At 47.6% G+C, this 27895-nt stretch overlaps 18 non-coding genes across 18 annotated transcripts; all 18 read right to left on the bottom strand.

Annotated features, from left to right (window-relative positions):
- Positions 1 to 1141: 1141 nt before the first annotated feature.
- On the bottom strand, positions 1142 to 1332 carry LOC142716009 (U2 spliceosomal RNA). Its single transcript, XR_012871316.1, has one exon. It is a non-coding gene; the product is annotated as a U2 spliceosomal RNA (small nuclear RNA).
- A 1288-nt stretch (positions 1333 to 2620) lies between these two features.
- On the bottom strand, positions 2621 to 2811 carry LOC142716008 (U2 spliceosomal RNA). The gene has a single exon (XR_012871315.1). It is a non-coding gene; the product is annotated as a U2 spliceosomal RNA (small nuclear RNA).
- Positions 2812 to 4119: 1308 nt separating this feature from the next.
- LOC142716007 (U2 spliceosomal RNA) lies at positions 4120 to 4310 on the bottom strand. The gene has a single exon (XR_012871314.1). It is a non-coding gene; the product is annotated as a U2 spliceosomal RNA (small nuclear RNA).
- A 1296-nt stretch (positions 4311 to 5606) lies between these two features.
- Positions 5607 to 5797, bottom strand: LOC142716006 (U2 spliceosomal RNA). Its single transcript, XR_012871313.1, has one exon. It is a non-coding gene; the product is annotated as a U2 spliceosomal RNA (small nuclear RNA).
- Positions 5798 to 7089: 1292 nt separating this feature from the next.
- LOC142716005 (U2 spliceosomal RNA) lies at positions 7090 to 7280 on the bottom strand. Its single transcript, XR_012871312.1, has one exon. It is a non-coding gene; the product is annotated as a U2 spliceosomal RNA (small nuclear RNA).
- Positions 7281 to 8580: 1300 nt separating this feature from the next.
- On the bottom strand, positions 8581 to 8771 carry LOC142716003 (U2 spliceosomal RNA). Its single transcript, XR_012871311.1, has one exon. It is a non-coding gene; the product is annotated as a U2 spliceosomal RNA (small nuclear RNA).
- A 1288-nt stretch (positions 8772 to 10059) lies between these two features.
- LOC142716001 (U2 spliceosomal RNA) lies at positions 10060 to 10250 on the bottom strand. The gene has a single exon (XR_012871309.1). It is a non-coding gene; the product is annotated as a U2 spliceosomal RNA (small nuclear RNA).
- A 1296-nt stretch (positions 10251 to 11546) lies between these two features.
- Positions 11547 to 11737, bottom strand: LOC142716000 (U2 spliceosomal RNA). Its single transcript, XR_012871308.1, has one exon. It is a non-coding gene; the product is annotated as a U2 spliceosomal RNA (small nuclear RNA).
- Positions 11738 to 13053: 1316 nt separating this feature from the next.
- On the bottom strand, positions 13054 to 13244 carry LOC142715999 (U2 spliceosomal RNA). Its single transcript, XR_012871307.1, has one exon. It is a non-coding gene; the product is annotated as a U2 spliceosomal RNA (small nuclear RNA).
- A 1320-nt stretch (positions 13245 to 14564) lies between these two features.
- Positions 14565 to 14755, bottom strand: LOC142715998 (U2 spliceosomal RNA). Its single transcript, XR_012871306.1, has one exon. It is a non-coding gene; the product is annotated as a U2 spliceosomal RNA (small nuclear RNA).
- Positions 14756 to 16048: 1293 nt separating this feature from the next.
- Positions 16049 to 16239, bottom strand: LOC142715997 (U2 spliceosomal RNA). Its single transcript, XR_012871305.1, has one exon. It is a non-coding gene; the product is annotated as a U2 spliceosomal RNA (small nuclear RNA).
- A 1324-nt stretch (positions 16240 to 17563) lies between these two features.
- Positions 17564 to 17754, bottom strand: LOC142715996 (U2 spliceosomal RNA). Its single transcript, XR_012871304.1, has one exon. It is a non-coding gene; the product is annotated as a U2 spliceosomal RNA (small nuclear RNA).
- A 1300-nt stretch (positions 17755 to 19054) lies between these two features.
- On the bottom strand, positions 19055 to 19245 carry LOC142715995 (U2 spliceosomal RNA). The gene has a single exon (XR_012871303.1). It is a non-coding gene; the product is annotated as a U2 spliceosomal RNA (small nuclear RNA).
- Positions 19246 to 20537: 1292 nt separating this feature from the next.
- Positions 20538 to 20728, bottom strand: LOC142715994 (U2 spliceosomal RNA). The gene has a single exon (XR_012871302.1). It is a non-coding gene; the product is annotated as a U2 spliceosomal RNA (small nuclear RNA).
- A 1292-nt stretch (positions 20729 to 22020) lies between these two features.
- Positions 22021 to 22211, bottom strand: LOC142715992 (U2 spliceosomal RNA). Its single transcript, XR_012871301.1, has one exon. It is a non-coding gene; the product is annotated as a U2 spliceosomal RNA (small nuclear RNA).
- Positions 22212 to 23479: 1268 nt separating this feature from the next.
- Positions 23480 to 23670, bottom strand: LOC142715991 (U2 spliceosomal RNA). The gene has a single exon (XR_012871300.1). It is a non-coding gene; the product is annotated as a U2 spliceosomal RNA (small nuclear RNA).
- Positions 23671 to 24962: 1292 nt separating this feature from the next.
- Positions 24963 to 25153, bottom strand: LOC142715989 (U2 spliceosomal RNA). The gene has a single exon (XR_012871298.1). It is a non-coding gene; the product is annotated as a U2 spliceosomal RNA (small nuclear RNA).
- A 1292-nt stretch (positions 25154 to 26445) lies between these two features.
- Positions 26446 to 26636, bottom strand: LOC142715988 (U2 spliceosomal RNA). Its single transcript, XR_012871297.1, has one exon. It is a non-coding gene; the product is annotated as a U2 spliceosomal RNA (small nuclear RNA).
- Positions 26637 to 27895: the final 1259 nt, after the last annotated feature.

The raw sequence follows: 27895 nt of genomic DNA, 5'->3' as shown, positions 1-27895 counted from the left end.
AAGCCAGACAGGATTTGCTTCTTTTGCTTGCACCACAATGCAGTGCTGAAAGAGGAGGAATCTACATAAAAACGCCTTCCTGGCAACGCCCAAATGCCCTGCTGCCATGCAGATAAACACTGGCAGCGGCAGCAAGTGCATGCCCACAGCCACCCCTTGTTCCTTCACACCTTGTATCAGCTGTAATCCAGTCCAGTCCAGTGCTGCCTGCTGAGCAGCACTGACCAACACTGCCTGGGCCCAGGCTTTTATCTCTGAGGCCCCATTATGATGTCAGAAAGCTGGCTCTGGAATCCTGAGGGCTCCACTATGACACGTGCAAAGTTCCGTCTGAACTTTATATAAGACGGTGAGGCTCAGTCAGTCACTCAGTGTTGCCTGAGAGGGCAACACTGCAACAGCCGGCCGCCAGGCTGTCTTTTTTTTGCACAGCTAGTTGCCTCCAGGAGGCCACAAGAGGGAGACAAGGGACTGCAAAATGGAAAATAGGCATCCACCAACTTTACAGACAACTTCTCCTTGCTCCTACAACCTCCATCCTTGCACAGTTTGTTATTCTTCTAGGTAACATAGTAACAAATCCAAATTGCTGCTCTCTTTGTAGGCAAGCAAGGCTTTGTTGCAACTGCAATTCTTACTTCTTCTTGAAATGTAGGGACGACAGTACATTCCATCACATCCATCTAGTGTACACAGGTAGGTCCATTGTGGCGGGCAGGCGAGCGGGCGGGCTGCTTTATTGGCTGTTTGCTGTTCCCCTACTCCACTCCACTATTTGACTGTTGTGCTGCATCAATCAATCAATCAATCAATCAATCAATCAATCAATCAATCAATCAATCAGTGGCTGGCTCAGGTGCAGCTCTTTAACTTACCTAAAAGGGAGGGCGGAGAGAAGACAAGGAAGGTGAATGAGGTGTTCCAATGTGAAATGCCGGAAACACAGAAACACAGACGACACACAACAAGAGGTGGCAATCTATTCATTAATTGCATTTAATCAATGAGCTCATTATCACTCATGCATTGTCCAACAGGTGTTGAAATAATGGGATTAAAAGGGGAGATCCCTTCAGAAAGACAGAAACAATAGCAAAGACAAAAAACACTTTTGGAATCTGCTTTTAGTCAACACATAAGGAAAGGGTGCACCGGTCCTGGAAATACTGCAATACCAGGTCAATGCGTGGAGTGGACAGAGCAAGCTCTATTTCCATCTCCCTGTTCTAAAAATCCATTTAATATATGGTCCCCAGATAGGGGACGTATCAGATATTAAACTGATAAGAACAGATACTACACTTGATCTTAGCCAAAAGGCCGAGAAGCGATAACCCGAACGGGCCGCGCGTTGCCCGAGCCTGCCCGATACTGCTGTTCAGCCCTTGCAGCGATTCAGCCTACTTCTAGGCAATTCCATGGGGCCCTGCAGGCTCACACACTCACAGCTACACGGGAGGTGAATAAAGGCCGGAGAGGAAGCCAGACAGGATTTGCTTCTTTTGCTTGCACCACAATGCAGTGCTGAAAGAGGAGGAATCTACATAAAAACGCCTTCCTGGCAACGCCCAAATGCCCTGCTGCCATGCAGATAAACACTGGCAGCGGCAGCAAGTGCATGCCCACAGCCACCCCTTGTTCCTTCACACCTTGTATCAGCTGTAATCCAGTCCAGTCCAGTGCTGCCTGCTGAGCAGCACTGACCAACACTGCCTGGGCCCAGGCTTTTATCTCTGAGGCCCCATTATGATGTCAGAAAGCTGGCTCTGGAATCCTGAGGGCTCCACTATGACACGTGCAAAGTTCCGTCTGAACTTTATATAAGACGGTGAGGCTCAGTCAGTCACTCAGTGTTGCCTGAGAGGGCAACACTGCAACAGCCGGCCGCCAGGCTGTCTTTTTTTTGCACAGCTAGTTGCCTCCAGGAGGCCACAAGAGGGAGACAAGGGACTGCAAAATGGAAAATAGGCATCCACCAACTTTACAGACAACTTCTCCTTGCTCCTACAACCTCCATCCTTGCACAGTTTGTTATTCTTCTAGGTAACATAGTAACAAATCCAAATTGCTGCTCTCTTTGTAGGCAAGCAAGGCTTTGTTGCAACTGCAATTCTTACTTCTTCTTGAAATGTAGGGACGACAGTACATTCCATCACATCCATCTAGTGTACACAGGTAGGTCCATTGTGGCGGGCAGGCGAGCGGGCGGGCTGCTTTATTGGCTGTTTGCTGTTCCCCTACTCCACTCCACTATTTGACTGTTGTGCTGCATCAATCAATCAATCAATCAATCAATCAATCAATCAATCAATCAATCAATCAGTGGCTGGCTCAGGTGCAGCTCTTTAACTTACCTAAAAGGGAGGGCGGAGAGAAGACAAGGAAGGTGAATGAGGTGTTCCAATGTGAAATGCCGGAAACACAGAAACACAGACGACACACAACAAGAGGTGGCAATCTATTCATTAATTGCATTTAATCAATGAGCTCATTATCACTCATGCATTGTCCAACAGGTGTTGAAATAATGGGATTAAAAGGGGAGATCCCTTCAGAAAGACAGAAACAATAGCAAAGACAAAAAACACTTTTGGAATCTGCTTTTAGTCAACACATAAGGAAAGGGTGCACCGGTCCTGGAAATACTGCAATACCAGGTCAATGCGTGGAGTGGACAGAGCAAGCTCTATTTCCATCTCCCTGTTCTAAAAATCCATTTAATATATGGTCCCCAGATAGGGGACGTATCAGATATTAAACTGATAAGAACAGATACTACACTTGATCTTAGCCAAAAGGCCGAGAAGCGATAACCCGAACGGGCTGCGCGTTGCCCGAGCCTGCCCGATACTGCTGTTCAGCCCTTGCAGCGATTCAGCCTACTTCTAGGCAATTCCATGGGGCCCTGCAGGCTCACACACTCACAGCTACACGGGAGGTGAATAAAGGCCGGAGAGGAAGCCAGACAGGATTTGCTTCTTTTGCTTGCACCACAATGCAGTGCTGAAAGAGGAGGAATCTACATAAAAACGCCTTCCTGGCAACGCCCAAATGCCCTGCTGCCATGCAGATAAACACTGGCAGCGGCAGCAAGTGCATGCCCACAGCCACCCCTTGTTCCTTCACACCTTGTATCAGCTGTAATCCAGTCCAGTCCAGTGCTGCCTGCTGAGCAGCACTGACCAACACTGCCTGGGCCCAGGCTTTTATCTCTGAGGCCCCATTATGATGTCAGAAAGCTGGCTCTGGAATCCTGAGGGCTCCACTATGACACGTGCAAAGTTCCGTCTGAACTTTATATAAGACGGTGAGGCTCAGTCAGTCACTCAGTGTTGCCTGAGAGGGCAACACTGCAACAGCCGGCCGCCAGGCTGTCTTTTTTTTGCACAGCTAGTTGCCTCCAGGAGGCCACAAGAGGGAGACAAGGGACTGCAAAATGGAAAATAGGCATCCACCAACTTTACAGACAACTTCTCCTTGCTCCTACAACCTCCATCCTTGCACAGTTTGTTATTCTTCTAGGTAACATAGTAACAAATCCAAATTGCTGCTCTCTTTGTAGGCAAGCAAGGCTTTGTTGCAACTGCAATTCTTACTTCTTCTTGAAATGTAGGGACGACAGTACATTCCATCACATCCATCTAGTGTACACAGGTAGGTCCATTGTGGCGGGCAGGCGAGCGGGCGGGCTGCTTTATTGGCTGTTTGCTGTTCCCCTACTCCACTCCACTATTTGACTGTTGTGCTGCATCAATCAATCAATCAATCAATCAATCAATCAATCAATCAATCAATCAATCAATCAATCAATCAATCAATCAGTGGCTGGCTCAGGTGCAGCTCTTTAACTTACCTAAAAGGGAGGGCGGAGAGAAGACAAGGAAGGTGAATGAGGTGTTCCAATGTGAAATGCCGGAAACACAGAAACACAGACGACACACAACAAGAGGTGGCAATCTATTCATTAATTGCATTTAATCAATGAGCTCATTATCACTCATGCATTGTCCAACAGGTGTTGAAATAATGGGATTAAAAGGGGAGATCCCTTCAGAAAGACAGAAACAATAGCAAAGACAAAAAACACTTTTGGAATCTGCTTTTAGTCAACACATAAGGAAAGGGTGCACCGGTCCTGGAAATACTGCAATACCAGGTCAATGCGTGGAGTGGACAGAGCAAGCTCTATTTCCATCTCCCTGTTCTAAAAATCCATTTAATATATGGTCCCCAGATAGGGGACGTATCAGATATTAAACTGATAAGAACAGATACTACACTTGATCTTAGCCAAAAGGCCGAGAAGCGATAACCCGAACGGGCCGCGCGTTGCCCGAGCCTGCCCGATACTGCTGTTCAGCCCTTGCAGCGATTCAGCCTACTTCTAGGCAATTCCATGGGGCCCTGCAGGCTCACACACTCACAGCTACACGGGAGGTGAATAAAGGCCGGAGAGGAAGCCAGACAGGATTTGCTTCTTTTGCTTGCACCACAATGCAGTGCTGAAAGAGGAGGAATCTACATAAAAACGCCTTCCTGGCAACGCCCAAATGCCCTGCTGCCATGCAGATAAACACTGGCAGCGGCAGCAAGTGCATGCCCACAGCCACCCCTTGTTCCTTCACACCTTGTATCAGCTGTAATCCAGTCCAGTCCAGTGCTGCCTGCTGAGCAGCACTGACCAACACTGCCTGGGCCCAGGCTTTTATCTCTGAGGCCCCATTATGATGTCAGAAAGCTGGCTCTGGAATCCTGAGGGCTCCACTATGACACGTGCAAAGTTCCGTCTGAACTTTATATAAGACGGTGAGGCTCAGTCAGTCACTCAGTGTTGCCTGAGAGGGCAACACTGCAACAGCCGGCCGCCAGGCTGTCTTTTTTTTGCACAGCTAGTTGCCTCCAGGAGGCCACAAGAGGGAGACAAGGGACTGCAAAATGGAAAATAGGCATCCACCAACTTTACAGACAACTTCTCCTTGCTCCTACAACCTCCATCCTTGCACAGTTTGTTATTCTTCTAGGTAACATAGTAACAAATCCAAATTGCTGCTCTCTTTGTAGGCAAGCAAGGCTTTGTTGCAACTGCAATTCTTACTTCTTCTTGAAATGTAGGGACGACAGTACATTCCATCACATCCATCTAGTGTACACAGGTAGGTCCATTGTGGCGGGCAGGCGAGCGGGCGGGCTGCTTTATTGGCTGTTTGCTGTTCCCCTACTCCACTCCACTATTTGACTGTTGTGCTGCATCAATCAATCAATCAATCAATCAATCAATCAATCAATCAATCAATCAATCAATCAATCAGTGGCTGGCTCAGGTGCAGCTCTTTAACTTACCTAAAAGGGAGGGCGGAGAGAAGACAAGGAAGGTGAATGAGGTGTTCCAATGTGAAATGCCGGAAACACAGAAACACAGACGACACACAACAAGAGGTGGCAATCTATTCATTAATTGCATTTAATCAATGAGCTCATTATCACTCATGCATTGTCCAACAGGTGTTGAAATAATGGGATTAAAAGGGGAGATCCCTTCAGAAAGACAGAAACAATAGCAAAGACAAAAAACACTTTTGGAATCTGCTTTTAGTCAACACATAAGGAAAGGGTGCACCGGTCCTGGAAATACTGCAATACCAGGTCAATGCGTGGAGTGGACAGAGCAAGCTCTATTTCCATCTCCCTGTTCTAAAAATCCATTTAATATATGGTCCCCAGATAGGGGACGTATCAGATATTAAACTGATAAGAACAGATACTACACTTGATCTTAGCCAAAAGGCCGAGAAGCGATAACCCGAACGGGCCGCGCGTTGCCCGAGCCTGCCCGATACTGCTGTTCAGCCCTTGCAGCGATTCAGCCTACTTCTAGGCAATTCCATGGGGCCCTGCAGGCTCACACACTCACAGCTACACGGGAGGTGAATAAAGGCCGGAGAGGAAGCCAGACAGGATTTGCTTCTTTTGCTTGCACCACAATGCAGTGCTGAAAGAGGAGGAATCTACATAAAAACGCCTTCCTGGCAACGCCCAAATGCCCTGCTGCCATGCAGATAAACACTGGCAGCGGCAGCAAGTGCATGCCCACAGCCACCCCTTGTTCCTTCACACCTTGTATCAGCTGTAATCCAGTCCAGTCCAGTGCTGCCTGCTGAGCAGCACTGACCAACACTGCCTGGGCCCAGGCTTTTATCTCTAAGGCCCCATTATGATGTCAGAAAGCTGGCTCTGGAATCCTGAGGGCTCCACTATGACACGTGCAAAGTTCCGTCTGAACTTTATATAAGACGGTGAGGCTCAGTCAGTCACTCAGTGTTGCCTGAGAGGGCAACACTGCAACAGCCGGCCGCCAGGCTGTCTTTTTTTTGCACAGCTAGTTGCCTCCAGGAGGCCACAAGAGGGAGACAAGGGACTGCAAAATGGAAAATAGGCATCCACCAACTTTACAGACAACTTCTCCTTGCTCCTACAACCTCCATCCTTGCACAGTTTGTTATTCTTCTAGGTAACATAGTAACAAATCCAAATTGCTGCTCTCTTTGTAGGCAAGCAAGGCTTTGTTGCAACTGCAATTCTTACGTCTTCTTGAAATGTAGGGACGACAGTACATTCCATCACATCCATCTAGTGTACACAGGTAGGTCCATTGTGGCGGGCAGGCGAGCGGGCGGGCTGCTTTATTGGCTGTTTGCTGTTCCCCTACTCCACTCCACTATTTGACTGTTGTGCTGCATCAATCAATCAATCAATCAATCAATCAATCAATCAATCAATCAATCAATCAATCAGTGGCTGGCTCAGGTGCAGCTCTTTAACTTACCTAAAAGGGAGGGCGGAGAGAAGACAAGGAAGGTGAATGAGGTGTTCCAATGTGAAATGCTGGAAACACAGAAACACAGACGACACACAACAAGAGGTGGCAATCTATTCATTAATTGCATTTAATCAATGAGCTCATTATCACTCATGCATTGTCCAACAGGTGTTGAAATAATGGGATTAAAAGGGGAGATCCCTTCAGAAAGACAGAAACAATAGCAAAGACAAAAAACACTTTTGGAATCTGCTTTTAGTCAACACATAAGGAAAGGGTGCACCGGTCCTGGAAATACTGCAATACCAGGTCAATGCGTGGAGTGGACAGAGCAAGCTCTATTTCCATCTCCCTGTTCTAAAAATCCATTTAATATATGGTCCCCAGATAGGGGACGTATCAGATATTAAACTGATAAGAACAGATACTACACTTGATCTTAGCCAAAAGGCCGAGAAGCGATAACCCGAACGGGCCGCGCGTTGCCCGAGCCTGCCCGATACTGCTGTTCAGCCCTTGCAGCGATTCAGCCTACTTCTAGGCAATTCCATGGGGCCCTGCAGGCTCACACACTCACAGCTACACGGGAGGTGAATAAAGGCCGGAGAGGAAGCCAGACAGGATTTGCTTCTTTTGCTTGCACCACAATGCAGTGCTGAAAGAGGAGGAATCTACATAAAAACGCCTTCCTGGCAACGCCCAAATGCCCTGCTGCCATGCAGATAAACACTGGCAGCGGCAGCAAGTGCATGCCCACAGCCACCCCTTGTTCCTTCACACCTTGTATCAGCTGTAATCCAGTCCAGTCCAGTGCTGCCTGCTGAGCAGCACTGACCAACACTGCCTGGGCCCAGGCTTTTATCTCTGAGGCCCCATTATGATGTCAGAAAGCTGGCTCTGGAATCCTGAGGGCTCCACTATGACACGTGCAAAGTTCCGTCTGAACTTTATATAAGACGGTGAGGCTCAGTCAGTCACTCAGTGTTGCCTGAGAGGGCAACACTGCAACAGCCGGCCGCCAGGCTGTCTTTTTTTTGCACAGCTAGTTGCCTCCAGGAGGCCACAAGAGGGAGACAAGGGACTGCAAAATGGAAAATAGGCATCCACCAACTTTACAGACAACTTCTCCTTGCTCCTACAACCTCCATCCTTGCACAGTTTGTTATTCTTCTAGGTAACATAGTAACAAATCCAAATTGCTGCTCTCTTTGTAGGCAAGCAAGGCTTTGTTGCAACTGCAATTCTTACTTCTTCTTGAAATGTAGGGACGACAGTACATTCCATCACATCCATCTAGTGTACACAGGTAGGTCCATTGTGGCGGGCAGGCGAGCGGGCGGGCTGCTTTATTGGCTGTTTGCTGTTCCCCTACTCCACTCCACTATTTGACTGTTGTGCTGCATCAATCAATCAATCAATCAATCAATCAATCAATCAATCAATCAATCAATCAATCAATCAATCAGTGGCTGGCTCAGGTGCAGCTCTTTAACTTACCTAAAAGGGAGGGCGGAGAGAAGACAAGGAAGGTGAATGAGGTGTTCCAATGTGAAATGCCGGAAACACAGAAACACAGACGACACACAACAAGAGGTGGCAATCTATTCATTAATTGCATTTAATCAATGAGCTCATTATCACTCATGCATTGTCCAACAGGTGTTGAAATAATGGGATTAAAAGGGGAGATCCCTTCAGAAAGACAGAAACAATAGCAAAGACAAAAAACACTTTTGGAATCTGCTTTTAGTCAACACATAAGGAAAGGGTGCACCGGTCCTGGAAATACTGCAATACCAGGTCAATGCGTGGAGTGGACAGAGCAAGCTCTATTTCCATCTCCCTGTTCTAAAAATCCATTTAATATATGGTCCCCAGATAGGGGACGTATCAGATATTAAACTGATAAGAACAGATACTACACTTGATCTTAGCCAAAAGGCCGAGAAGCGATAACCCGAACGGGCCGCGCGTTGCCCGAGCCTGCCCGATACTGCTGTTCAGCCCTTGCAGCGATTCAGCCTACTTCTAGGCAATTCCATGGGGCCCTGCAGGCTCACACACTCACAGCTACACGGGAGGTGAATAAAGGCCGGAGAGGAAGCCAGACAGGATTTGCTTCTTTTGCTTGCACCACAATGCAGTGCTGAAAGAGGAGGAATCTACATAAAAACGCCTTCCTGGCAACGCCCAAATGCCCTGCTGCCATGCAGATAAACACTGGCAGCGGCAGCAAGTGCATGCCCACAGCCACCCCTTGTTCCTTCACACCTTGTATCAGCTGTAATCCAGTCCAGTCCAGTGCTGCCTGCTGAGCAGCACTGACCAACACTGCCTGGGCCCAGGCTTTTATCTCTGAGGCCCCATTATGATGTCAGAAAGCTGGCTCTGGAATCCTGAGGGCTCCACTATGACACGTGCAAAGTTCCGTCTGAACTTTATATAAGACGGTGAGGCTCAGTCAGTCACTCAGTGTTGCCTGAGAGGGCAACACTGCAACAGCCGGCCGCCAGGCTGTCTTTTTTTTGCACAGCTAGTTGCCTCCAGGAGGCCACAAGAGGGAGACAAGGGACTGCAAAATGGAAAATAGGCATCCACCAACTTTACAGACAACTTCTCCTTGCTCCTACAACCTCCATCCTTGCACAGTTTGTTATTCTTCTAGGTAACATAGTAACAAATCCAAATTGCTGCTCTCTTTGTAGGCAAGCAAGGCTTTGTTGCAACTGCAATTCTTACTTCTTCTTGAAATGTAGGGACGACAGTACATTCCATCACATCCATCTAGTGTACACAGGTAGGTCCATTGTGGCGGGCAGGCGAGCGGGCGGGCTGCTTTATTGGCTGTTTGCTGTTCCCCTACTCCACTCCACTATTTGACTGTTGTGCTGCATCAATCAATCAATCAATCAATCAATCAATCAATCAATCAATCAATCAATCAGTGGCTGGCTCAGGTGCAGCTCTTTAACTTACCTAAAAGGGAGGGCGGAGAGAAGACAAGGAAGGTGAATGAGGTGTTCCAATGTGAAATGCCGGAAACACAGAAACACAGACGACACACAACAAGAGGTGGCAATCTATTCATTAATTGCATTTAATCAATGAGCTCATTATCACTCATGCATTGTCCAACAGGTGTTGAAATAATGGGATTAAAAGGGGAGATCCCTTCAGAAAGACAGAAACAATAGCAAAGACAAAAAACACTTTTGGAATCTGCTTTTAGTCAACACATAAGGAAAGGGTGCACCGGTCCTGGAAATACTGCAATACCAGGTCAATGCGTGGAGTGGACAGAGCAAGCTCTATTTCCATCTCCCTGTTCTAAAAATCCATTTAATATATGGTCCCCAGATAGGGGACGTATCAGATATTAAACTGATAAGAACAGATACTACACTTGATCTTAGCCAAAAGGCCGAGAAGCGATAACCCGAACGGGCCGCGCGTTGCCCGAGCCTGCCCGATACTGCTGTTCAGCCCTTGCAGCGATTCAGCCTACTTCTAGGCAATTCCATGGGGCCCTGCAGGCTCACACACTCACAGCTACATGGGAGGTGAATAAAGGCCGGAGAGGAAGCCAGACAGGATTTGCTTCTTTTGCTTGCACCACAATGCAGTGCTGAAAGAGGAGGAATCTACATAAAAACGCCTTCCTGGCAACGCCCAAATGCCCTGCTGCCATGCAGATAAACACTGGCAGCGGCAGCAAGTGCATGCCCACAGCCACCCCTTGTTCCTTCACACCTTGTATCAGCTGTAATCCAGTCCAGTCCAGTGCTGCCTGCTGAGCAGCACTGACCAACACTGCCTGGGCCCAGGCTTTTATCTCTGAGGCCCCATTATGATGTCAGAAAGCTGGCTCTGGAATCCTGAGGGCTCCACTATGACACGTGCAAAGTTCCGTCTGAACTTTATATAAGACGGTGAGGCTCAGTCAGTCACTCAGTGTTGCCTGAGAGGGCAACACTGCAACAGCCGGCCGCCAGGCTGTCTTTTTTTTGCACAGCTAGTTGCCTCCAGGAGGCCACAAGAGGGAGACAAGGGACTGCAAAATGGAAAATAGGCATCCACCAACTTTACAGACAACTTCTCCTTGCTCCTACAACCTCCATCCTTGCACAGTTTGTTATTCTTCTAGGTAACATAGTAACAAATCCAAATTGCTGCTCTCTTTGTAGGCAAGCAAGGCTTTGTTGCAACTGCAATTCTTACTTCTTCTTGAAATGTAGGGACGACAGTACATTCCATCACATCCATCTAGTGTACACAGGTAGGTCCATTGTGGCGGGCAGGCGAGCGGGCGGGCTGCTTTATTGGCTGTTTGCTGTTCCCCTACTCCACTCCACTATTTGACTGTTGTGCTGCATCAATCAATCAATCAATCAATCAATCAATCAATCAATCAATCAATCAATCAATCAATCAGTGGCTGGCTCAGGTGCAGCTCTTTAACTTACCTAAAAGGGAGGGCGGAGAGAAGACAAGGAAGGTGAATGAGGTGTTCCAATGTGAAATGCCGGAAACACAGAAACACAGACGACACACAACAAGAGGTGGCAATCTATTCATTAATTGCATTTAATCAATGAGCTCATTATCACTCATGCATTGTCCAACAGGTGTTGAAATAATGGGATTAAAAGGGGAGATCCCTTCAGAAAGACAGAAACAATAGCAAAGACAAAAAACACTTTTGGAATCTGCTTTTAGTCAACACATAAGGAAAGGGTGCACCGGTCCTGGAAATACTGCAATACCAGGTCAATGCGTGGAGTGGACAGAGCAAGCTCTATTTCCATCTCCCTGTTCTAAAAATCCATTTAATATATGGTCCCCAGATAGGGGACGTATCAGATATTAAACTGATAAGAACAGATACTACACTTGATCTTAGCCAAAAGGCCGAGAAGCGATAACCCGAACGGGCCGCGCGTTGCCCGAGCCTGCCCGATACTGCTGTTCAGCCCTTGCAGCGATTCAGCCTACTTCTAGGCAATTCCATGGGGCCCTGCAGGCTCACACACTCACAGCTACACGGGAGGTGAATAAAGGCCGGAGAGGAAGCCAGACAGGATTTGCTTCTTTTGCTTGCACCACAATGCAGTGCTGAAAGAGGAGGAATCTACATAAAAACGCCTTCCTGGCAACGCCCAAATGCCCTGCTGCCATGCAGATAAACACTGGCAGCGGCAGCAAGTGCATGCCCACAGCCACCCCTTGTTCCTTCACACCTTGTATCAGCTGTAATCCAGTCCAGTCCAGTGCTGCCTGCTGAGCAGCACTGACCAACACTGCCTGGGCCCAGGCTTTTATCTCTGAGGCCCCATTATGATGTCAGAAAGCTGGCTCTGGAATCCTGAGGGCTCCACTATGACACGTGCAAAGTTCCGTCTGAACTTTATATAAGACGGTGAGGCTCAGTCAGTCACTCAGTGTTGCCTGAGAGGGCAACACTGCAACAGCCGGCCGCCAGGCTGTCTTTTTTTTGCACAGCTAGTTGCCTCCAGGAGGCCACAAGAGGGAGACAAGGGACTGCAAAATGGAAAATAGGCATCCACCAACTTTACAGACAACTTCTCCTTGCTCCTACAACCTCCATCCTTGCACAGTTTGTTATTCTTCTAGGTAACATAGTAACAAATCCAAATTGCTGCTCTCTTTGTAGGCAAGCAAGGCTTTGTTGCAACTGCAATTCTTACTTCTTCTTGAAATGTAGGGACGACAGTACATTCCATCACATCCATCTAGTGTACACAGGTAGGTCCATTGTGGCGGGCAGGCGAGCGGGCGGGCTGCTTTATTGGCTGTTTGCTGTTCCCCTACTCCACTCCACTATTTGACTGTTGTGCTGCATCAATCAATCAATCAATCAATCAATCAATCAATCAATCAATCAATCAATCAATCAATCAATCAATCAATCAATCAATCAGTGGCTGGCTCAGGTGCAGCTCTTTAACTTACCTAAAAGGGAGGGCGGAGAGAAGACAAGGAAGGTGAATGAGGTGTTCCAATGTGAAATGCCGGAAACACAGAAACACAGACGACACACAACAAGAGGTGGCAATCTATTCATTAATTGCATTTAATCAATGAGCTCATTATCACTCATGCATTGTCCAACAGGTGTTGAAATAATGGGATTAAAAGGGGAGATCCCTTCAGAAAGACAGAAACAATAGCAAAGACAAAAAACACTTTTGGAATCTGCTTTTAGTCAACACATAAGGAAAGGGTGCACCGGTCCTGGAAATACTGCAATACCAGGTCAATGCGTGGAGTGGACAGAGCAAGCTCTATTTCCATCTCCCTGTTCTAAAAATCCATTTAATATATGGTCCCCAGATAGGGGACGTATCAGATATTAAACTGATAAGAACAGATACTACACTTGATCTTAGCCAAAAGGCCGAGAAGCGATAACCCGAACGGGCCGCGCGTTGCCCGAGCCTGCCCGATACTGCTGTTCAGCCCTTGCAGCGATTCAGCCTACTTCTAGGCAATTCCATGGGGCCCTGCAGGCTCACACACTCACAGCTACACGGGAGGTGAATAAAGGCCGGAGAGGAAGCCAGACAGGATTTGCTTCTTTTGCTTGCACCACAATGCAGTGCTGAAAGAGGAGGAATCTACATAAAAACGCCTTCCTGGCAACGCCCAAATGCCCTGCTGCCATGCAGATAAACACTGGCAGCGGCAGCAAGTGCATGCCCACAGCCACCCCTTGTTCCTTCACACCTTGTATCAGCTGTAATCCAGTCCAGTCCAGTGCTGCCTGCTGAGCAGCACTGACCAACACTGCCTGGGCCCAGGCTTTTATCTCTGAGGCCCCATTATGATGTCAGAAAGCTGGCTCTGGAATCCTGAGGGCTCCACTATGACACGTGCAAAGTTCCGTCTGAACTTTATATAAGACGGTGAGGCTCAGTCAGTCACTCAGTGTTGCCTGAGAGGGCAACACTGCAACAGCCGGCCGCCAGGCTGTCTTTTTTTTGCACAGCTAGTTGCCTCCAGGAGGCCACAAGAGGGAGACAAGGGACTGCAAAATGGAAAATAGGCATCCACCAACTTTACAGACAACTTCTCCTTGCTCCTACAACCTCCATCCTTGCACAGTTTGTTATTCTTCTAGGTAACATAGTAACAAATCCAAATTGCTGCTCTCTTTGTAGGCAAGCAAGGCTTTGTTGCAACTGCAATTCTTACTTCTTCTTGAAATGTAGGGACGACAGTACATTCCATCACATCCATCTAGTGTACACAGGTAGGTCCATTGTGGCGGGCAGGCGAGCGGGCGGGCTGCTTTATTGGCTGTTTGCTGTTCCCCTACTCCACTCCACTATTTGACTGTTGTGCTGCATCAATCAATCAATCAATCAATCAATCAATCAATCAATCAATCAATCAATCAATCAATCAATCAATCAATCAATCAATCAATCAGTGGCTGGCTCAGGTGCAGCTCTTTAACTTACCTAAAAGGGAGGGCGGAGAGAAGACAAGGAAGGTGAATGAGGTGTTCCAATGTGAAATGCCGGAAACACAGAAACACAGACGACACACAACAAGAGGTGGCAATCTATTCATTAATTGCATTTAATCAATGAGCTCATTATCACTCATGCATTGTCCAACAGGTGTTGAAATAATGGGATTAAAAGGGGAGATCCCTTCAGAAAGACAGAAACAATAGCAAAGACAAAAAACACTTTTGGAATCTGCTTTTAGTCAACACATAAGGAAAGGGTGCACCGGTCCTGGAAATACTGCAATACCAGGTCAATGCGTGGAGTGGACAGAGCAAGCTCTATTTCCATCTCCCTGTTCTAAAAATCCATTTAATATATGGTCCCCAGATAGGGGACGTATCAGATATTAAACTGATAAGAACAGATACTACACTTGATCTTAGCCAAAAGGCCGAGAAGCGATAACCCGAACGGGCCGCGCGTTGCCCGAGCCTGCCCGATACTGCTGTTCAGCCCTTGCAGCGATTCAGCCTACTTCTAGGCAATTCCATGGGGCCCTGCAGGCTCACACACTCACAGCTACACGGGAGGTGAATAAAGGCCGGAGAGGAAGCCAGACAGGATTTGCTTCTTTTGCTTGCACCACAATGCAGTGCTGAAAGAGGAGGAATCTACATAAAAACGCCTTCCTGGCAACGCCCAAATGCCCTGCTGCCATGCAGATAAACACTGGCAGCGGCAGCAAGTGCATGCCCACAGCCACCCCTTGTTCCTTCACACCTTGTATCAGCTGTAATCCAGTCCAGTCCAGTGCTGCCTGCTGAGCAGCACTGACCAACACTGCCTGGGCCCAGGCTTTTATCTCTGAGGCCCCATTATGATGTCAGAAAGCTGGCTCTGGAATCCTGAGGGCTCCACTATGACACGTGCAAAGTTCCGTCTGAACTTTATATAAGACGGTGAGGCTCAGTCAGTCACTCAGTGTTGCCTGAGAGGGCAACACTGCAACAGCCGGCCGCCAGGCTGTCTTTTTTTTTGCACAGCTAGTTGCCTCCAGGAGGCCACAAGAGGGAGACAAGGGACTGCAAAATGGAAAATAGGCATCCACCAACTTTACAGACAACTTCTCCTTGCTCCTACAACCTCCATCCTTGCACAGTTTGTTATTCTTCTAGGTAACATAGTAACAAATCCAAATTGCTGCTCTCTTTGTAGGCAAGCAAGGCTTTGTTGCAACTGCAATTCTTACTTCTTCTTGAAATGTAGGGACGACAGTACATTCCATCACATCCATCTAGTGTACACAGGTAGGTCCATTGTGGCGGGCAGGCGAGCGGGCGGGCTGCTTTATTGGCTGTTTGCTGTTCCCCTACTCCACTCCACTATTTGACTGTTGTGCTGCATCAATCAATCAATCAATCAATCAATCAATCAATCAATCAATCAATCAATCAATCAGTGGCTGGCTCAGGTGCAGCTCTTTAACTTACCTAAAAGGGAGGGCGGAGAGAAGACAAGGAAGGTGAATGAGGTGTTCCAATGTGAAATGCCGGAAACACAGAAACACAGACGACACACAACAAGAGGTGGCAATCTATTCATTAATTGCATTTAATCAATGAGCTCATTATCACTCATGCATTGTCCAACAGGTGTTGAAATAATGGGATTAAAAGGGGAGATCCCTTCAGAAAGACAGAAACAATAGCAAAGACAAAAAACACTTTTGGAATCTGCTTTTAGTCAACACATAAGGAAAGGGTGCACCGGTCCTGGAAATACTGCAATACCAGGTCAATGCGTGGAGTGGACAGAGCAAGCTCTATTTCCATCTCCCTGTTCTAAAAATCCATTTAATATATGGTCCCCAGATAGGGGACGTATCAGATATTAAACTGATAAGAACAGATACTACACTTGATCTTAGCCAAAAGGCCGAGAAGCGATAACCCGAACGGGCCGCGCGTTGCCCGAGCCTGCCCGATACTGCTGTTCAGCCCTTGCAGCGATTCAGCCTACTTCTAGGCAATTCCATGGGGCCCTGCAGGCTCACACACTCACAGCTACACGGGAGGTGAATAAAGGCCGGAGAGGAAGCCAGACAGGATTTGCTTCTTTTGCTTGCACCACAATGCAGTGCTGAAAGAGGAGGAATCTACATAAAAACGCCTTCCTGGCAACGCCCAAATGCCCTGCTGCCATGCAGATAAACACTGGCAGCGGCAGCAAGTGCATGCCCACAGCCACCCCTTGTTCCTTCACACCTTGTATCAGCTGTAATCCAGTCCAGTCCAGTGCTGCCTGCTGAGCAGCACTGACCAACACTGCCTGGGCCCAGGCTTTTATCTCTGAGGCCCCATTATGATGTCAGAAAGCTGGCTCTGGAATCCTGAGGGCTCCACTATGACACGTGCAAAGTTCCGTCTGAACTTTATATAAGACGGTGAGGCTCAGTCAGTCACTCAGTGTTGCCTGAGAGGGCAACACTGCAACAGCCGGCCGCCAGGCTGTCTTTTTTTTGCACAGCTAGTTGCCTCCAGGAGGCCACAAGAGGGAGACAAGGGACTGCAAAATGGAAAATAGGCATCCACCAACTTTACAGACAACTTCTCCTTGCTCCTACAACCTCCATCCTTGCACAGTTTGTTATTCTTCTAGGTAACATAGTAACAAATCCAAATTGCTGCTCTCTTTGTAGGCAAGCAAGGCTTTGTTGCAACTGCAATTCTTACTTCTTCTTGAAATGTAGGGACGACAGTACATTCCATCACATCCATCTAGTGTACACAGGTAGGTCCATTGTGGCGGGCAGGCGAGCGGGCGGGCTGCTTTATTGGCTGTTTGCTGTTCCCCTACTCCACTCCACTATTTGACTGTTGTGCTGCATCAATCAATCAATCAATCTGTCAATCAATCAATCAATCAATCAATCAATCAATCAATCAATCAATCAATCAATCAATCAATCAATCAGTGGCTGGCTCAGGTGCAGCTCTTTAACTTACCTAAAAGGGAGGGCGGAGAGAAGACAAGGAAGGTGAATGAGGTGTTCCAATGTGAAATGCCGGAAACACAGAAACACAGACGACACACAACAAGAGGTGGCAATCTATTCATTAATTGCATTTAATCAATGAGCTCATTATCACTCATGCATTGTCCAACAGGTGTTGAAATAATGGGATTAAAAGGGGAGATCCCTTCAGAAAGACAGAAACAATAGCAAAGACAAAAAACATTTTTGGAATCTGCTTTTAGTCAACACATAAGGAAAGGGTGCACCGGTCCTGGAAATACTGCAATACCAGGTCAATGCGTGGAGTGGACAGAGCAAGCTCTATTTCCATCTCCCTGTTCTAAAAATCCATTTAATATATGGTCCCCAGATAGGGGACGTATCAGATATTAAACTGATAAGAACAGATACTACACTTGATCTTAGCCAAAAGGCCGAGAAGCGATAACCCGAACGGGCCGCGCGTTGCCCGAGCCTGCCCGATACTGCTGTTCAGCCCTTGCAGCGATTCAGCCTACTTCTAGGCAATTCCATGGGGCCCTGCAGGCTCACACACTCACAGCTACACGGGAGGTGAATAAAGGCCGGAGAGGAAGCCAGACAGGATTTGCTTCTTTTGCTTGCACCACAATGCAGTGCTGAAAGAGGAGGAATCTACATAAAAACGCCTTCCTGGCAACGCCCAAATGCCCTGCTGCCATGCAGATAAACACTGGCAGCGGCAGCAAGTGCATGCCCACAGCCACCCCTTGTTCCTTCACACCTTGTATCAGCTGTAATCCAGTCCAGTCCAGTGCTGCCTGCTGAGCAGCACTGACCAACACTGCCTGGGCCCAGGCTTTTATCTCTGAGGCCCCATTATGATGTCAGAAAGCTGGCTCTGGAATCCTGAGGGCTCCACTATGACACGTGCAAAGTTCCGTCTGAACTTTATATAAGACGGTGAGGCTCAGTCAGTCACTCAGTGTTGCCTGAGAGGGCAACACTGCAACAGCCGGCCGCCAGGCTGTCTTTTTTTTGCACAGCTAGTTGCCTCCAGGAGGCCACAAGAGGGAGACAAGGGACTGCAAAATGGAAAATAGGCATCCACCAACTTTACAGACAACTTCTCCTTGCTCCTACAACCTCCATCCTTGCACAGTTTGTTATTCTTCTAGGTAACATAGTAACAAATCCAAATTGCTGCTCTCTTTGTAGGCAAGCAAGGCTTTGTTGCAACTGCAATTCTTACTTCTTCTTGAAATGTAGGGACGACAGTACATTCCATCACATCCATCTAGTGTACACAGGTAGGTCCATTGTGGCGGGCAGGCGAGCGGGCGGGCTGCTTTATTGGCTGTTTGCTGTTCCCCTACTCCACTCCACTATTTGACTGTTGTGCTGCATCAATCAATCAATCAATCTGTCAATCAATCAATCAATCAATCAATCAATCAATCAATCAATCAGTGGCTGGCTCAGGTGCAGCTCTTTAACTTACCTAAAAGGGAGGGCGGAGAGAAGACAAGGAAGGTGAATGAGGTGTTCCAATGTGAAATGCCGGAAACACAGAAACACAGACGACACACAACAAGAGGTGGCAATCTATTCATTAATTGCATTTAATCAATGAGCTCATTATCACTCATGCATTGTCCAACAGGTGTTGAAATAATGGGATTAAAAGGGGAGATCCCTTCAGAAAGACAGAAACAATAGCAAAGACAAAAAACACTTTTGGAATCTGCTTTTAGTCAACACATAAGGAAAGGGTGCACCGGTCCTGGAAATACTGCAATACCAGGTCAATGCGTGGAGTGGACAGAGCAAGCTCTATTTCCATCTCCCTGTTCTAAAAATCCATTTAATATATGGTCCCCAGATAGGGGACGTATCAGATATTAAACTGATAAGAACAGATACTACACTTGATCTTAGCCAAAAGGCCGAGAAGCGATAACCCGAACGGGCCGCGTGTTGCCCGAGCCTGCCCGATACTGCTGTTCAGCCCTTGCAGCGATTCAGCCTACTTCTAGGCAATTCCATGGGGCCCTGCAGGCTCACACACTCACAGCTACACGGGAGGTGAATAAAGGCCGGAGAGGAAGCCAGACAGGATTTGCTTCTTTTGCTTGCACCACAATGCAGTGCTGAAAGAGGAGGAATCTACATAAAAACGCCTTCCTGGCAACGCCCAAATGCCCTGCTGCCATGCAGATAAACACTGGCAGCGGCAGCAAGTGCATGCCCACAGCCACCCCTTGTTCCTTCACACCTTGTATCAGCTGTAATCCAGTCCAGTCCAGTGCTGCCTGCTGAGCAGCACTGACCAACACTGCCTGGGCCCAGGCTTTTATCTCTGAGGCCCCATTATGATGTCAGAAAGCTGGCTCTGGAATCCTGAGGGCTCCACTATGACACGTGCAAAGTTCCGTCTGAACTTTATATAAGACGGTGAGGCTCAGTCAGTCACTCAGTGTTGCCTGAGAGGGCAACACTGCAACAGCCGGCCGCCAGGCTGTCTTTTTTTTGCACAGCTAGTTGCCTCCAGGAGGCCACAAGAGGGAGACAAGGGACTGCAAAATGGAAAATAGGCATCCACCAACTTTACAGACAACTTCTCCTTGCTCCTACAACCTCCATCCTTGCACAGTTTGTTATTCTTCTAGGTAACATAGTAACAAATCCAAATTGCTGCTCTCTTTGTAGGCAAGCAAGGCTTTGTTGCAACTGCAATTCTTACTTCTTCTTGAAATGTAGGGACGACAGTACATTCCATCACATCCATCTAGTGTACACAGGTAGGTCCATTGTGGCGGGCAGGCGAGCGGGCGGGCTGCTTTATTGGCTGTTTGCTGTTCCCCTACTCCACTCCACTATTTGACTGTTGTGCTGCATCAATCAATCAATCAATCAATCAATCAATCAATCAATCAATCAATCAATCAATCAGTGGCTGGCTCAGGTGCAGCTCTTTAACTTACCTAAAAGGGAGGGCGGAGAGAAGACAAGGAAGGTGAATGAGGTGTTCCAATGTGAAATGCCGGAAACACAGAAACACAGACGACACACAACAAGAGGTGGCAATCTATTCATTAATTGCATTTAATCAATGAGCTCATTATCACTCATGCATTGTCCAACAGGTGTTGAAATAATGGGATTAAAAGGGGAGATCCCTTCAGAAAGACAGAAACAATAGCAAAGACAAAAAACACTTTTGGAATCTGCTTTTAGTCAACACATAAGGAAAGGGTGCACCGGTCCTGGAAATACTGCAATACCAGGTCAATGCGTGGAGTGGACAGAGCAAGCTCTATTTCCATCTCCCTGTTCTAAAAATCCATTTAATATATGGTCCCCAGATAGGGGACGTATCAGATATTAAACTGATAAGAACAGATACTACACTTGATCTTAGCCAAAAGGCCGAGAAGCGATAACCCGAACGGGCCGCGCGTTGCCCGAGCCTGCCCGATACTGCTGTTCAGCCCTTGCAGCGATTCAGCCTACTTCTAGGCAATTCCATGGGGCCCTGCAGGCTCACACACTCACAGCTACACGGGAGGTGAATAAAGGCCGGAGAGGAAGCCAGACAGGATTTGCTTCTTTTGCTTGCACCACAATGCAGTGCTGAAAGAGGAGGAATCTACATAAAAACGCCTTCCTGGCAACGCCCAAATGCCCTGCTGCCATGCAGATAAACACTGGCAGCGGCAGCAAGTGCATGCCCACAGCCACCCCTTGTTCCTTCACACCTTGTATCAGCTGTAATCCAGTCCAGTCCAGTGCTGCCTGCTGAGCAGCACTGACCAACACTGCCTGGGCCCAGGCTTTTATCTCTGAGGCCCCATTATGATGTCAGAAAGCTGGCTCTGGAATCCTGAGGGCTCCACTATGACACGTGCAAAGTTCCGTCTGAACTTTATATAAGACGGTGAGGCTCAGTCAGTCACTCAGTGTTGCCTGAGAGGGCAACACTGCAACAGCCGGCCGCCAGGCTGTCTTTTTTTTGCACAGCTAGTTGCCTCCAGGAGGCCACAAGAGGGAGACAAGGGACTGCAAAATGGAAAATAGGCATCCACCAACTTTACAGACAACTTCTCCTTGCTCCTACAACCTCCATCCTTGCACAGTTTGTTATTCTTCTAGGTAACATAGTAACAAATCCAAATTGCTGCTCTCTTTGTAGGCAAGCAAGGCTTTGTTGCAACTGCAATTCTTACTTCTTCTTGAAATGTAGGGACGACAGTACATTCCATCACATCCATCTAGTGTACACAGGTAGGTCCATTGTGGCGGGCAGGCGAGCGGGCGGGCTGCTTTATTGGCTGTTTGCTGTTCCCCTACTCCACTCCACTATTTGACTGTTGTGCTGCATCAATCAATCAATCAATCAATCAATCAATCAATCAATCAATCAATCAATCAATCAGTGGCTGGCTCAGGTGCAGCTCTTTAACTTACCTAAAAGGGAGGGCGGAGAGAAGACAAGGAAGGTGAATGAGGTGTTCCAATGTGAAATGCCGGAAACACAGAAACACAGACGACACACAACAAGAGGTGGCAATCTATTCATTAATTGCATTTAATCAATGAGCTCATTATCACTCATGCATTGTCCAACAGGTGTTGAAATAATGGGATTAAAAGGGGAGATCCCTTCAGAAAGACAGAAACAATAGCAAAGACAAAAAACACTTTTGGAATCTGCTTTTAGTCAACACATAAGGAAAGGGTGCACCGGTCCTGGAAATACTGCAATACCAGGTCAATGCGTGGAGTGGACAGAGCAAGCTCTATTTCCATCTCCCTGTTCTAAAAATCCATTTAATATATGGTCCCCAGATAGGGGACGTATCAGATATTAAACTGATAAGAACAGATACTACACTTGATCTTAGCCAAAAGGCCGAGAAGCGATAACCCGAACGGGCCGCGCGTTGCCCGAGCCTGCCCGATACTGCTGTTCAGCCCTTGCAGCGATTCAGCCTACTTCTAGGCAATTCCATGGGGCCCTGCAGGCTCACACACTCACAGCTACACGGGAGGTGAATAAAGGCCGGAGAGGAAGCCAGACAGGATTTGCTTCTTTTGCTTGCACCACAATGCAGTGCTGAAAGAGGAGGAATCTACATAAAAACGCCTTCCTGGCAACGCCCAAATGCCCTGCTGCCATGCAGATAAACACTGGCAGCGGCAGCAAGTGCATGCCCACAGCCACCCCTTGTTCCTTCACACCTTGTATCAGCTGTAATCCAGTCCAGTCCAGTGCTGCCTGCTGAGCAGCACTGACCAACACTGCCTGGGCCCAGGCTTTTATCTCTGAGGCCCCATTATGATGTCAGAAAGCTGGCTCTGGAATCCTGAGGGCTCCACTATGACACGTGCAAAGTTCCGTCTGAACTTTATATAAGACGGTGAGGCTCAGTCAGTCACTCAGTGTTGCCTGAGAGGGCAACACTGCAACAGCCGGCCGCCAGGCTGTCTTTTTTTTGCACAGCTAGTTGCCTCCAGGAGGCCACAAGAGGGAGACAAGGGACTGCAAAATGGAAAATAGGCATCCACCAACTTTACAGACCACTTCTCCTTGCTCCTACAACCTCCATCCTTGCACAGTTTGTTATTCTTCTAGGTAACATAGTAACAAATCCAAATTGCTGCTCTCTTTGTAGGCAAGCAAGGCTTTGTTGCAACTGCAATTCTTACTTCTTCTTGAAATGTAGGGACGACAGTACATTCCATCACATCCATCTAGTGTACACAGGTAGGTCCATTGTGGCGGACAGGCGAGCGGGCGGGCTGCTTTATTGGCTGTTTGCTGTTCCCCTACTCCACTCCACTATTTGACTGTTGTGCTGCATCAATCAATCAATCAATCAATCAATCAATCAGTGGCTGGCTCAGGTGCAGCTCTTTAACTTACCTAAAAGGGAGGGCGGAGAGAAGACAAGGAAGGTGAATGAGGTGTTCCAATGTGAAATGCCGGAAACACAGAAACACAGACGACACACAACAAGAGGTGGCAATCTATTCATTAATTGCATTTAATCAATGAGCTCATTATCACTCATGCATTGTCCAACAGGTGTTGAAATAATGGGATTAAAAGGGGAGATCCCTTCAGAAAGACAGAAACAATAGCAAAGACAAAAAACACTTTTGGAATCTGCTTTTAGTCAACACATAAGGAAAGGGTGCACCGGTCCTGGAAATACTGCAATACCAGGTCAATGCGTGGAGTGGACAGAGCAAGCTCTATTTCCATCTCCCTGTTCTAAAAATCCATTTAATATATGGTCCCCAGATAGGGGACGTATCAGATATTAAACTGATAAGAACAGATACTACACTTGATCTTAGCCAAAAGGCCGAGAAGCGATAACCCGAACGGGCCGCGCGTTGCCCGAGCCTGCCCGATACTGCTGTTCAGCCCTTGCAGCGATTCAGCCTACTTCTAGGCAATTCCATGGGGCCCTGCAGGCTCACACACTCACAGCTACACGGGAGGTGAATAAAGGCCGGAGAGGAAGCCAGACAGGATTTGCTTCTTTTGCTTGCACCACAATGCAGTGCTGAAAGAGGAGGAATCTACATAAAAATGCCTTCCTGGCAACGCCCAAATGCCCTGCTGCCATGCAGATAAACACTGGCAGCGGCAGCAAGTGCATGCCCACAGCCACCCCTTGTTCCTTCACACCTTGTATCAGCTGTAATCCAGTCCAGTCCAGTGCTGCCTGCTGAGCAGCACTGACCAACACTGCCTGGGCCCAGGCTTTTATCTCTGAGGCCCCATTATGATGTCAGAAAGCTGGCTCTGGAATCCTGAGGGCTCCACTATGACACGTGCAAAGTTCCGTCTGAACTTTATATAAGACGGTGAGGCTCAGTCAGTCACTCAGTGTTGCCTGAGAGGGCAACACTGCAACAGCCGGCCGCCAGGCTGTCTTTTTTTTGCACAGCTAGTTGCCTCCAGGAGGCCACAAGAGGGAGACAAGGGACTGCAAAATGGAAAATAGGCATCCACCAACTTTACAGACAACTTCTCCTTGCTCCTACAACCTCCATCCTTGCACAGTTTGTTATTCTTCTAGGTAACATAGTAACAAATCCAAATTGCTGCTCTCTTTGTAGGCAAGCAAGGCTTTGTTGCAACTGCAATTCTTACTTCTTCTTGAAATGTAGGGACGACAGTACATTCCATCACATCCATCTAGTGTACACAGGTAGGTCCATTGTGGCGGGCAGGCGAGCGGGCGGGCTGCTTTATTAGCTGTTTGCTGTTCCCCTACTCCACTCCACTATTTGACTGTTGTGCTGCATCAATCAATCAATCAATCAATCAATCAATCAATCAATCAATCAATCAATCAATCAGTGGCTGGCTCAGGTGCAGCTCTTTAACTTACCTAAAAGGGAGGGCGGAGAGAAGACAAGGAAGGTGAATGAGGTGTTCCAATGTGAAATGCCGGAAACACAGAAACACAGACGACACACAACAAGAGGTGGCAATCTATTCATTAATTGCATTTAATCAATGAGCTCATTATCACTCATGCATTGTCCAACAGGTGTTGAAATAATGGGATTAAAAGGGGAGATCCCTTCAGAAAGACAGAAACAATAGCAAAGACAAAAAACACTTTTGGAATCTGCTTTTAGTCAACACATAAGGAAAGGGTGCACCGGTCCTGGAAATACTGCAATACCAGGTCAATGCGTGGAGTGGACAGAGCAAGCTCTATTTCCATCTCCCTGTTCTAAAAATCCATTTAATATATGGTCCCCAGATAGGGGACGTATCAGATATTAAACTGATAAGAACAGATACTACACTTGATCTTAGCCAAAAGGCCGAGAAGCGATAACCCGAACGGGCCGCGCGTTGCCCGAGCCTGCCCGATACTGCTGTTCAGCCCTTGCAGCGATTCAGCCTACTTCTAGGCAATTCCATGGGGCCCTGCAGGCTCACACACTCACAGCTACACGGGAGGTGAATAAAGGCCGGAGAGGAAGCCAGACAGGATTTGCTTCTTTTGCTTGCACCACAATGCAGTGCTGAAAGAAGAGGAATCTACATAAAAACGCCTTCCTGGCAACGCCCAAATGCCATGCTGCCATGCAGATAAACACTGGCAGCGGCAGCAAGTGCATGCCCACAGCCACCCCTTGTTCCTTCACACCTTGTATCAGCTGTAATCCAGTCCAGTCCAGTGCTGCCTGCTGAGCAGCACTGACCAACACTGCCTGGGCCCAGGCTTTTATCTCTGAGGCCCCATTATGATGTCAGAAAGCTGGCTCTGGAATCCTGAGGGCTCCACTATGACACGTGCAAAGTTCCGTCTGAACTTTATATAAGACGGTGAGGCTCAGTCAGTCACTCAGTGTTGCCTGAGAGGGCAACACTGCAACAGCCAGCCGCCAGGCTGTCTTTTTTTTGCACAGCTAGTTGCCTCCAGGAGGCCACAAGAGGGAGACAAGGGACTGCAAAATGGAAAATAGGCATCCACCAACTTTACAGACAACTTCTCCTTGCTCCTACAACCTCCATCCTTGCACAGTTTGTTATTCTTCTAGGTAACATAGTAACAAATCCAAATTGCTGCTCTCTTTGTAGGCAAGCAAGGCTTTGTTGCAACTGCAATTCTTACTTCTTCTTGAAATGTAGGGACGACAGTACATTCCATCACATCCATCTAGTGTACACAGGTAGGTCCATTGTGGCGGGCAGGCGAGCGGGCGGGCTGCTTTATTGGCTGTTTGCTGTTCCCCTACTCCACTCCACTATTTGACTGTTGTGCTGCATCAATCAATCAATCAATCAATCAATCAATCAATCAATCAATCAATCAATCAATCAGTGGCTGGCTCAGGTGCAGCTCTTTAACTTACCTAAAAGGGAGGGCGGAGAGAAGACAAGGAAGGTGAATGAGGTGTTCCAATGTGAAATGCCGGAAACACAGAAACACAGACGACACACAACAAGAGGTGGCAATCTATTCATTAATTGCATTTAATCAATGAGCTCATTATCACTCATGCATTGTCCAACAGGTGTTGAAATAATGGGATTAAAAGGGGAGATCCCTTCAGAAAGACAGAAACAATAGCAAAGACAAAAAACACTTTTGGAATCTGCTTTTAGTCAACACATAAGGAAAGGGTGCACCGGTCCTGGAAATACTGCAATACCAGGTCAATGCGTGGAGTGGACAGAGCAAGCTCTATTTCCATCTCCCTGTTCTAAAAATCCATTTAATATATGGTCCCCAGATAGGGGACGTATCAGATATTAAACTGATAAGAACAGATACTACACTTGATCTTAGCCAAAAGGCCGAGAAGCGATAACCCGAACGGGCCGCGCGTTGCCCGAGCCTGCCCGATACTGCTGTTCAGCCCTTGCAGCGATTCAGCCTACTTCTAGGCAATTCCATGGGGCCCTGCAGGCTCACACACTCACAGCTACACGGGAGGTGAATAAAGGCCGGAGAGGAAGCCAGACAGGATTTGCTTCTTTTGCTTGCACCACAATGCAGTGCTGAAAGAGGAGGAATCTACATAAAAACGCCTTCCTGGCAACGCCCAAATGCCCTGCTGCCATGCAGATAAACACTGGCAGCGGCAGCAAGTGCATGCCCACAGCCACCCCTTGTTCCTTCACACCTTGTATCAGCTGTAATCCAGTCCAGTCCAGTGCTGCCTGCTGAGCAGCACTGACCAACACTGCCTGGGCCCAGGCTTTTATCTCTGAGGCCCCATTATGATGTCAGAAAGCTGGCTCTGGAATCCTGAGGGCTCCACTATGACACGTGCAAAGTTCCGTCTGAACTTTATATAAGACGGTGAGGCTCAGTCAGTCACTCAGTGTTGCCTGAGAGGGCAACACTGCAACAGCCGGCCGCCAGGCTGTCTTTTTTTTGCACAGCTAGTTGCCTCCAGGAGGCCACAAGAGGGAGACAAGGGACTGCAAAATGGAAAATAGGCATCCACCAACTTTACAGACAACTTCTCCTTGCTCCTACAACCTCCATCCTTGCACAGTTTGTTATTCTTCTAGGTAACATAGTAACAAATCCAAATTGCTGCTCTCTTTGTAGGCAAGCAAGGCTTTGTTGCAACTGCAATTCTTACTTCTTCTTGAAATGTAGGGACGACAGTACATTCCATCACATCCATCTAGTGTACACAGGTAGGTCCATTGTGGCGGGCAGGCGAGCGGGCGGGCTGCTTTATTGGCTGTTTGCTGTTCCCCTACTCCACTCCACTATTTGACTGTTGTGCTGCATCAATCAATCAATCAATCAATCAATCAATCAATCAATCAATCAATCAATCAATCAGTGGCTGGCTCAGGTGCAGCTCTTTAACTTACCTAAAAGGGAGGGCGGAGAGAAGACAAGGAAGGTGAATGAGGTGTTCCAATGTGAAATGCCGGAAACACAGAAACACAGACGACACACAACAAGAGGTGGCAATCTATTCATTAATTGCATTTAATCAATGAGCTCATTATCACTCATGCATTGTCCAACAGGTGTTGAAATAATGGGATTAAAAGGGGAGATCCCTTCAGAAAGACAGAAACAATAGCAAAGACAAAAAACA

Source organism: Rhinoderma darwinii, unplaced genomic scaffold, assembly GCF_050947455.1.
Source record: "Rhinoderma darwinii isolate aRhiDar2 unplaced genomic scaffold, aRhiDar2.hap1 Scaffold_446, whole genome shotgun sequence".
NCBI classification, from domain to species: Eukaryota; Metazoa; Chordata; class Amphibia; order Anura; family Rhinodermatidae; genus Rhinoderma; species Rhinoderma darwinii.
This window is presented reverse-complemented; position numbering and strand designations above follow the sequence as displayed.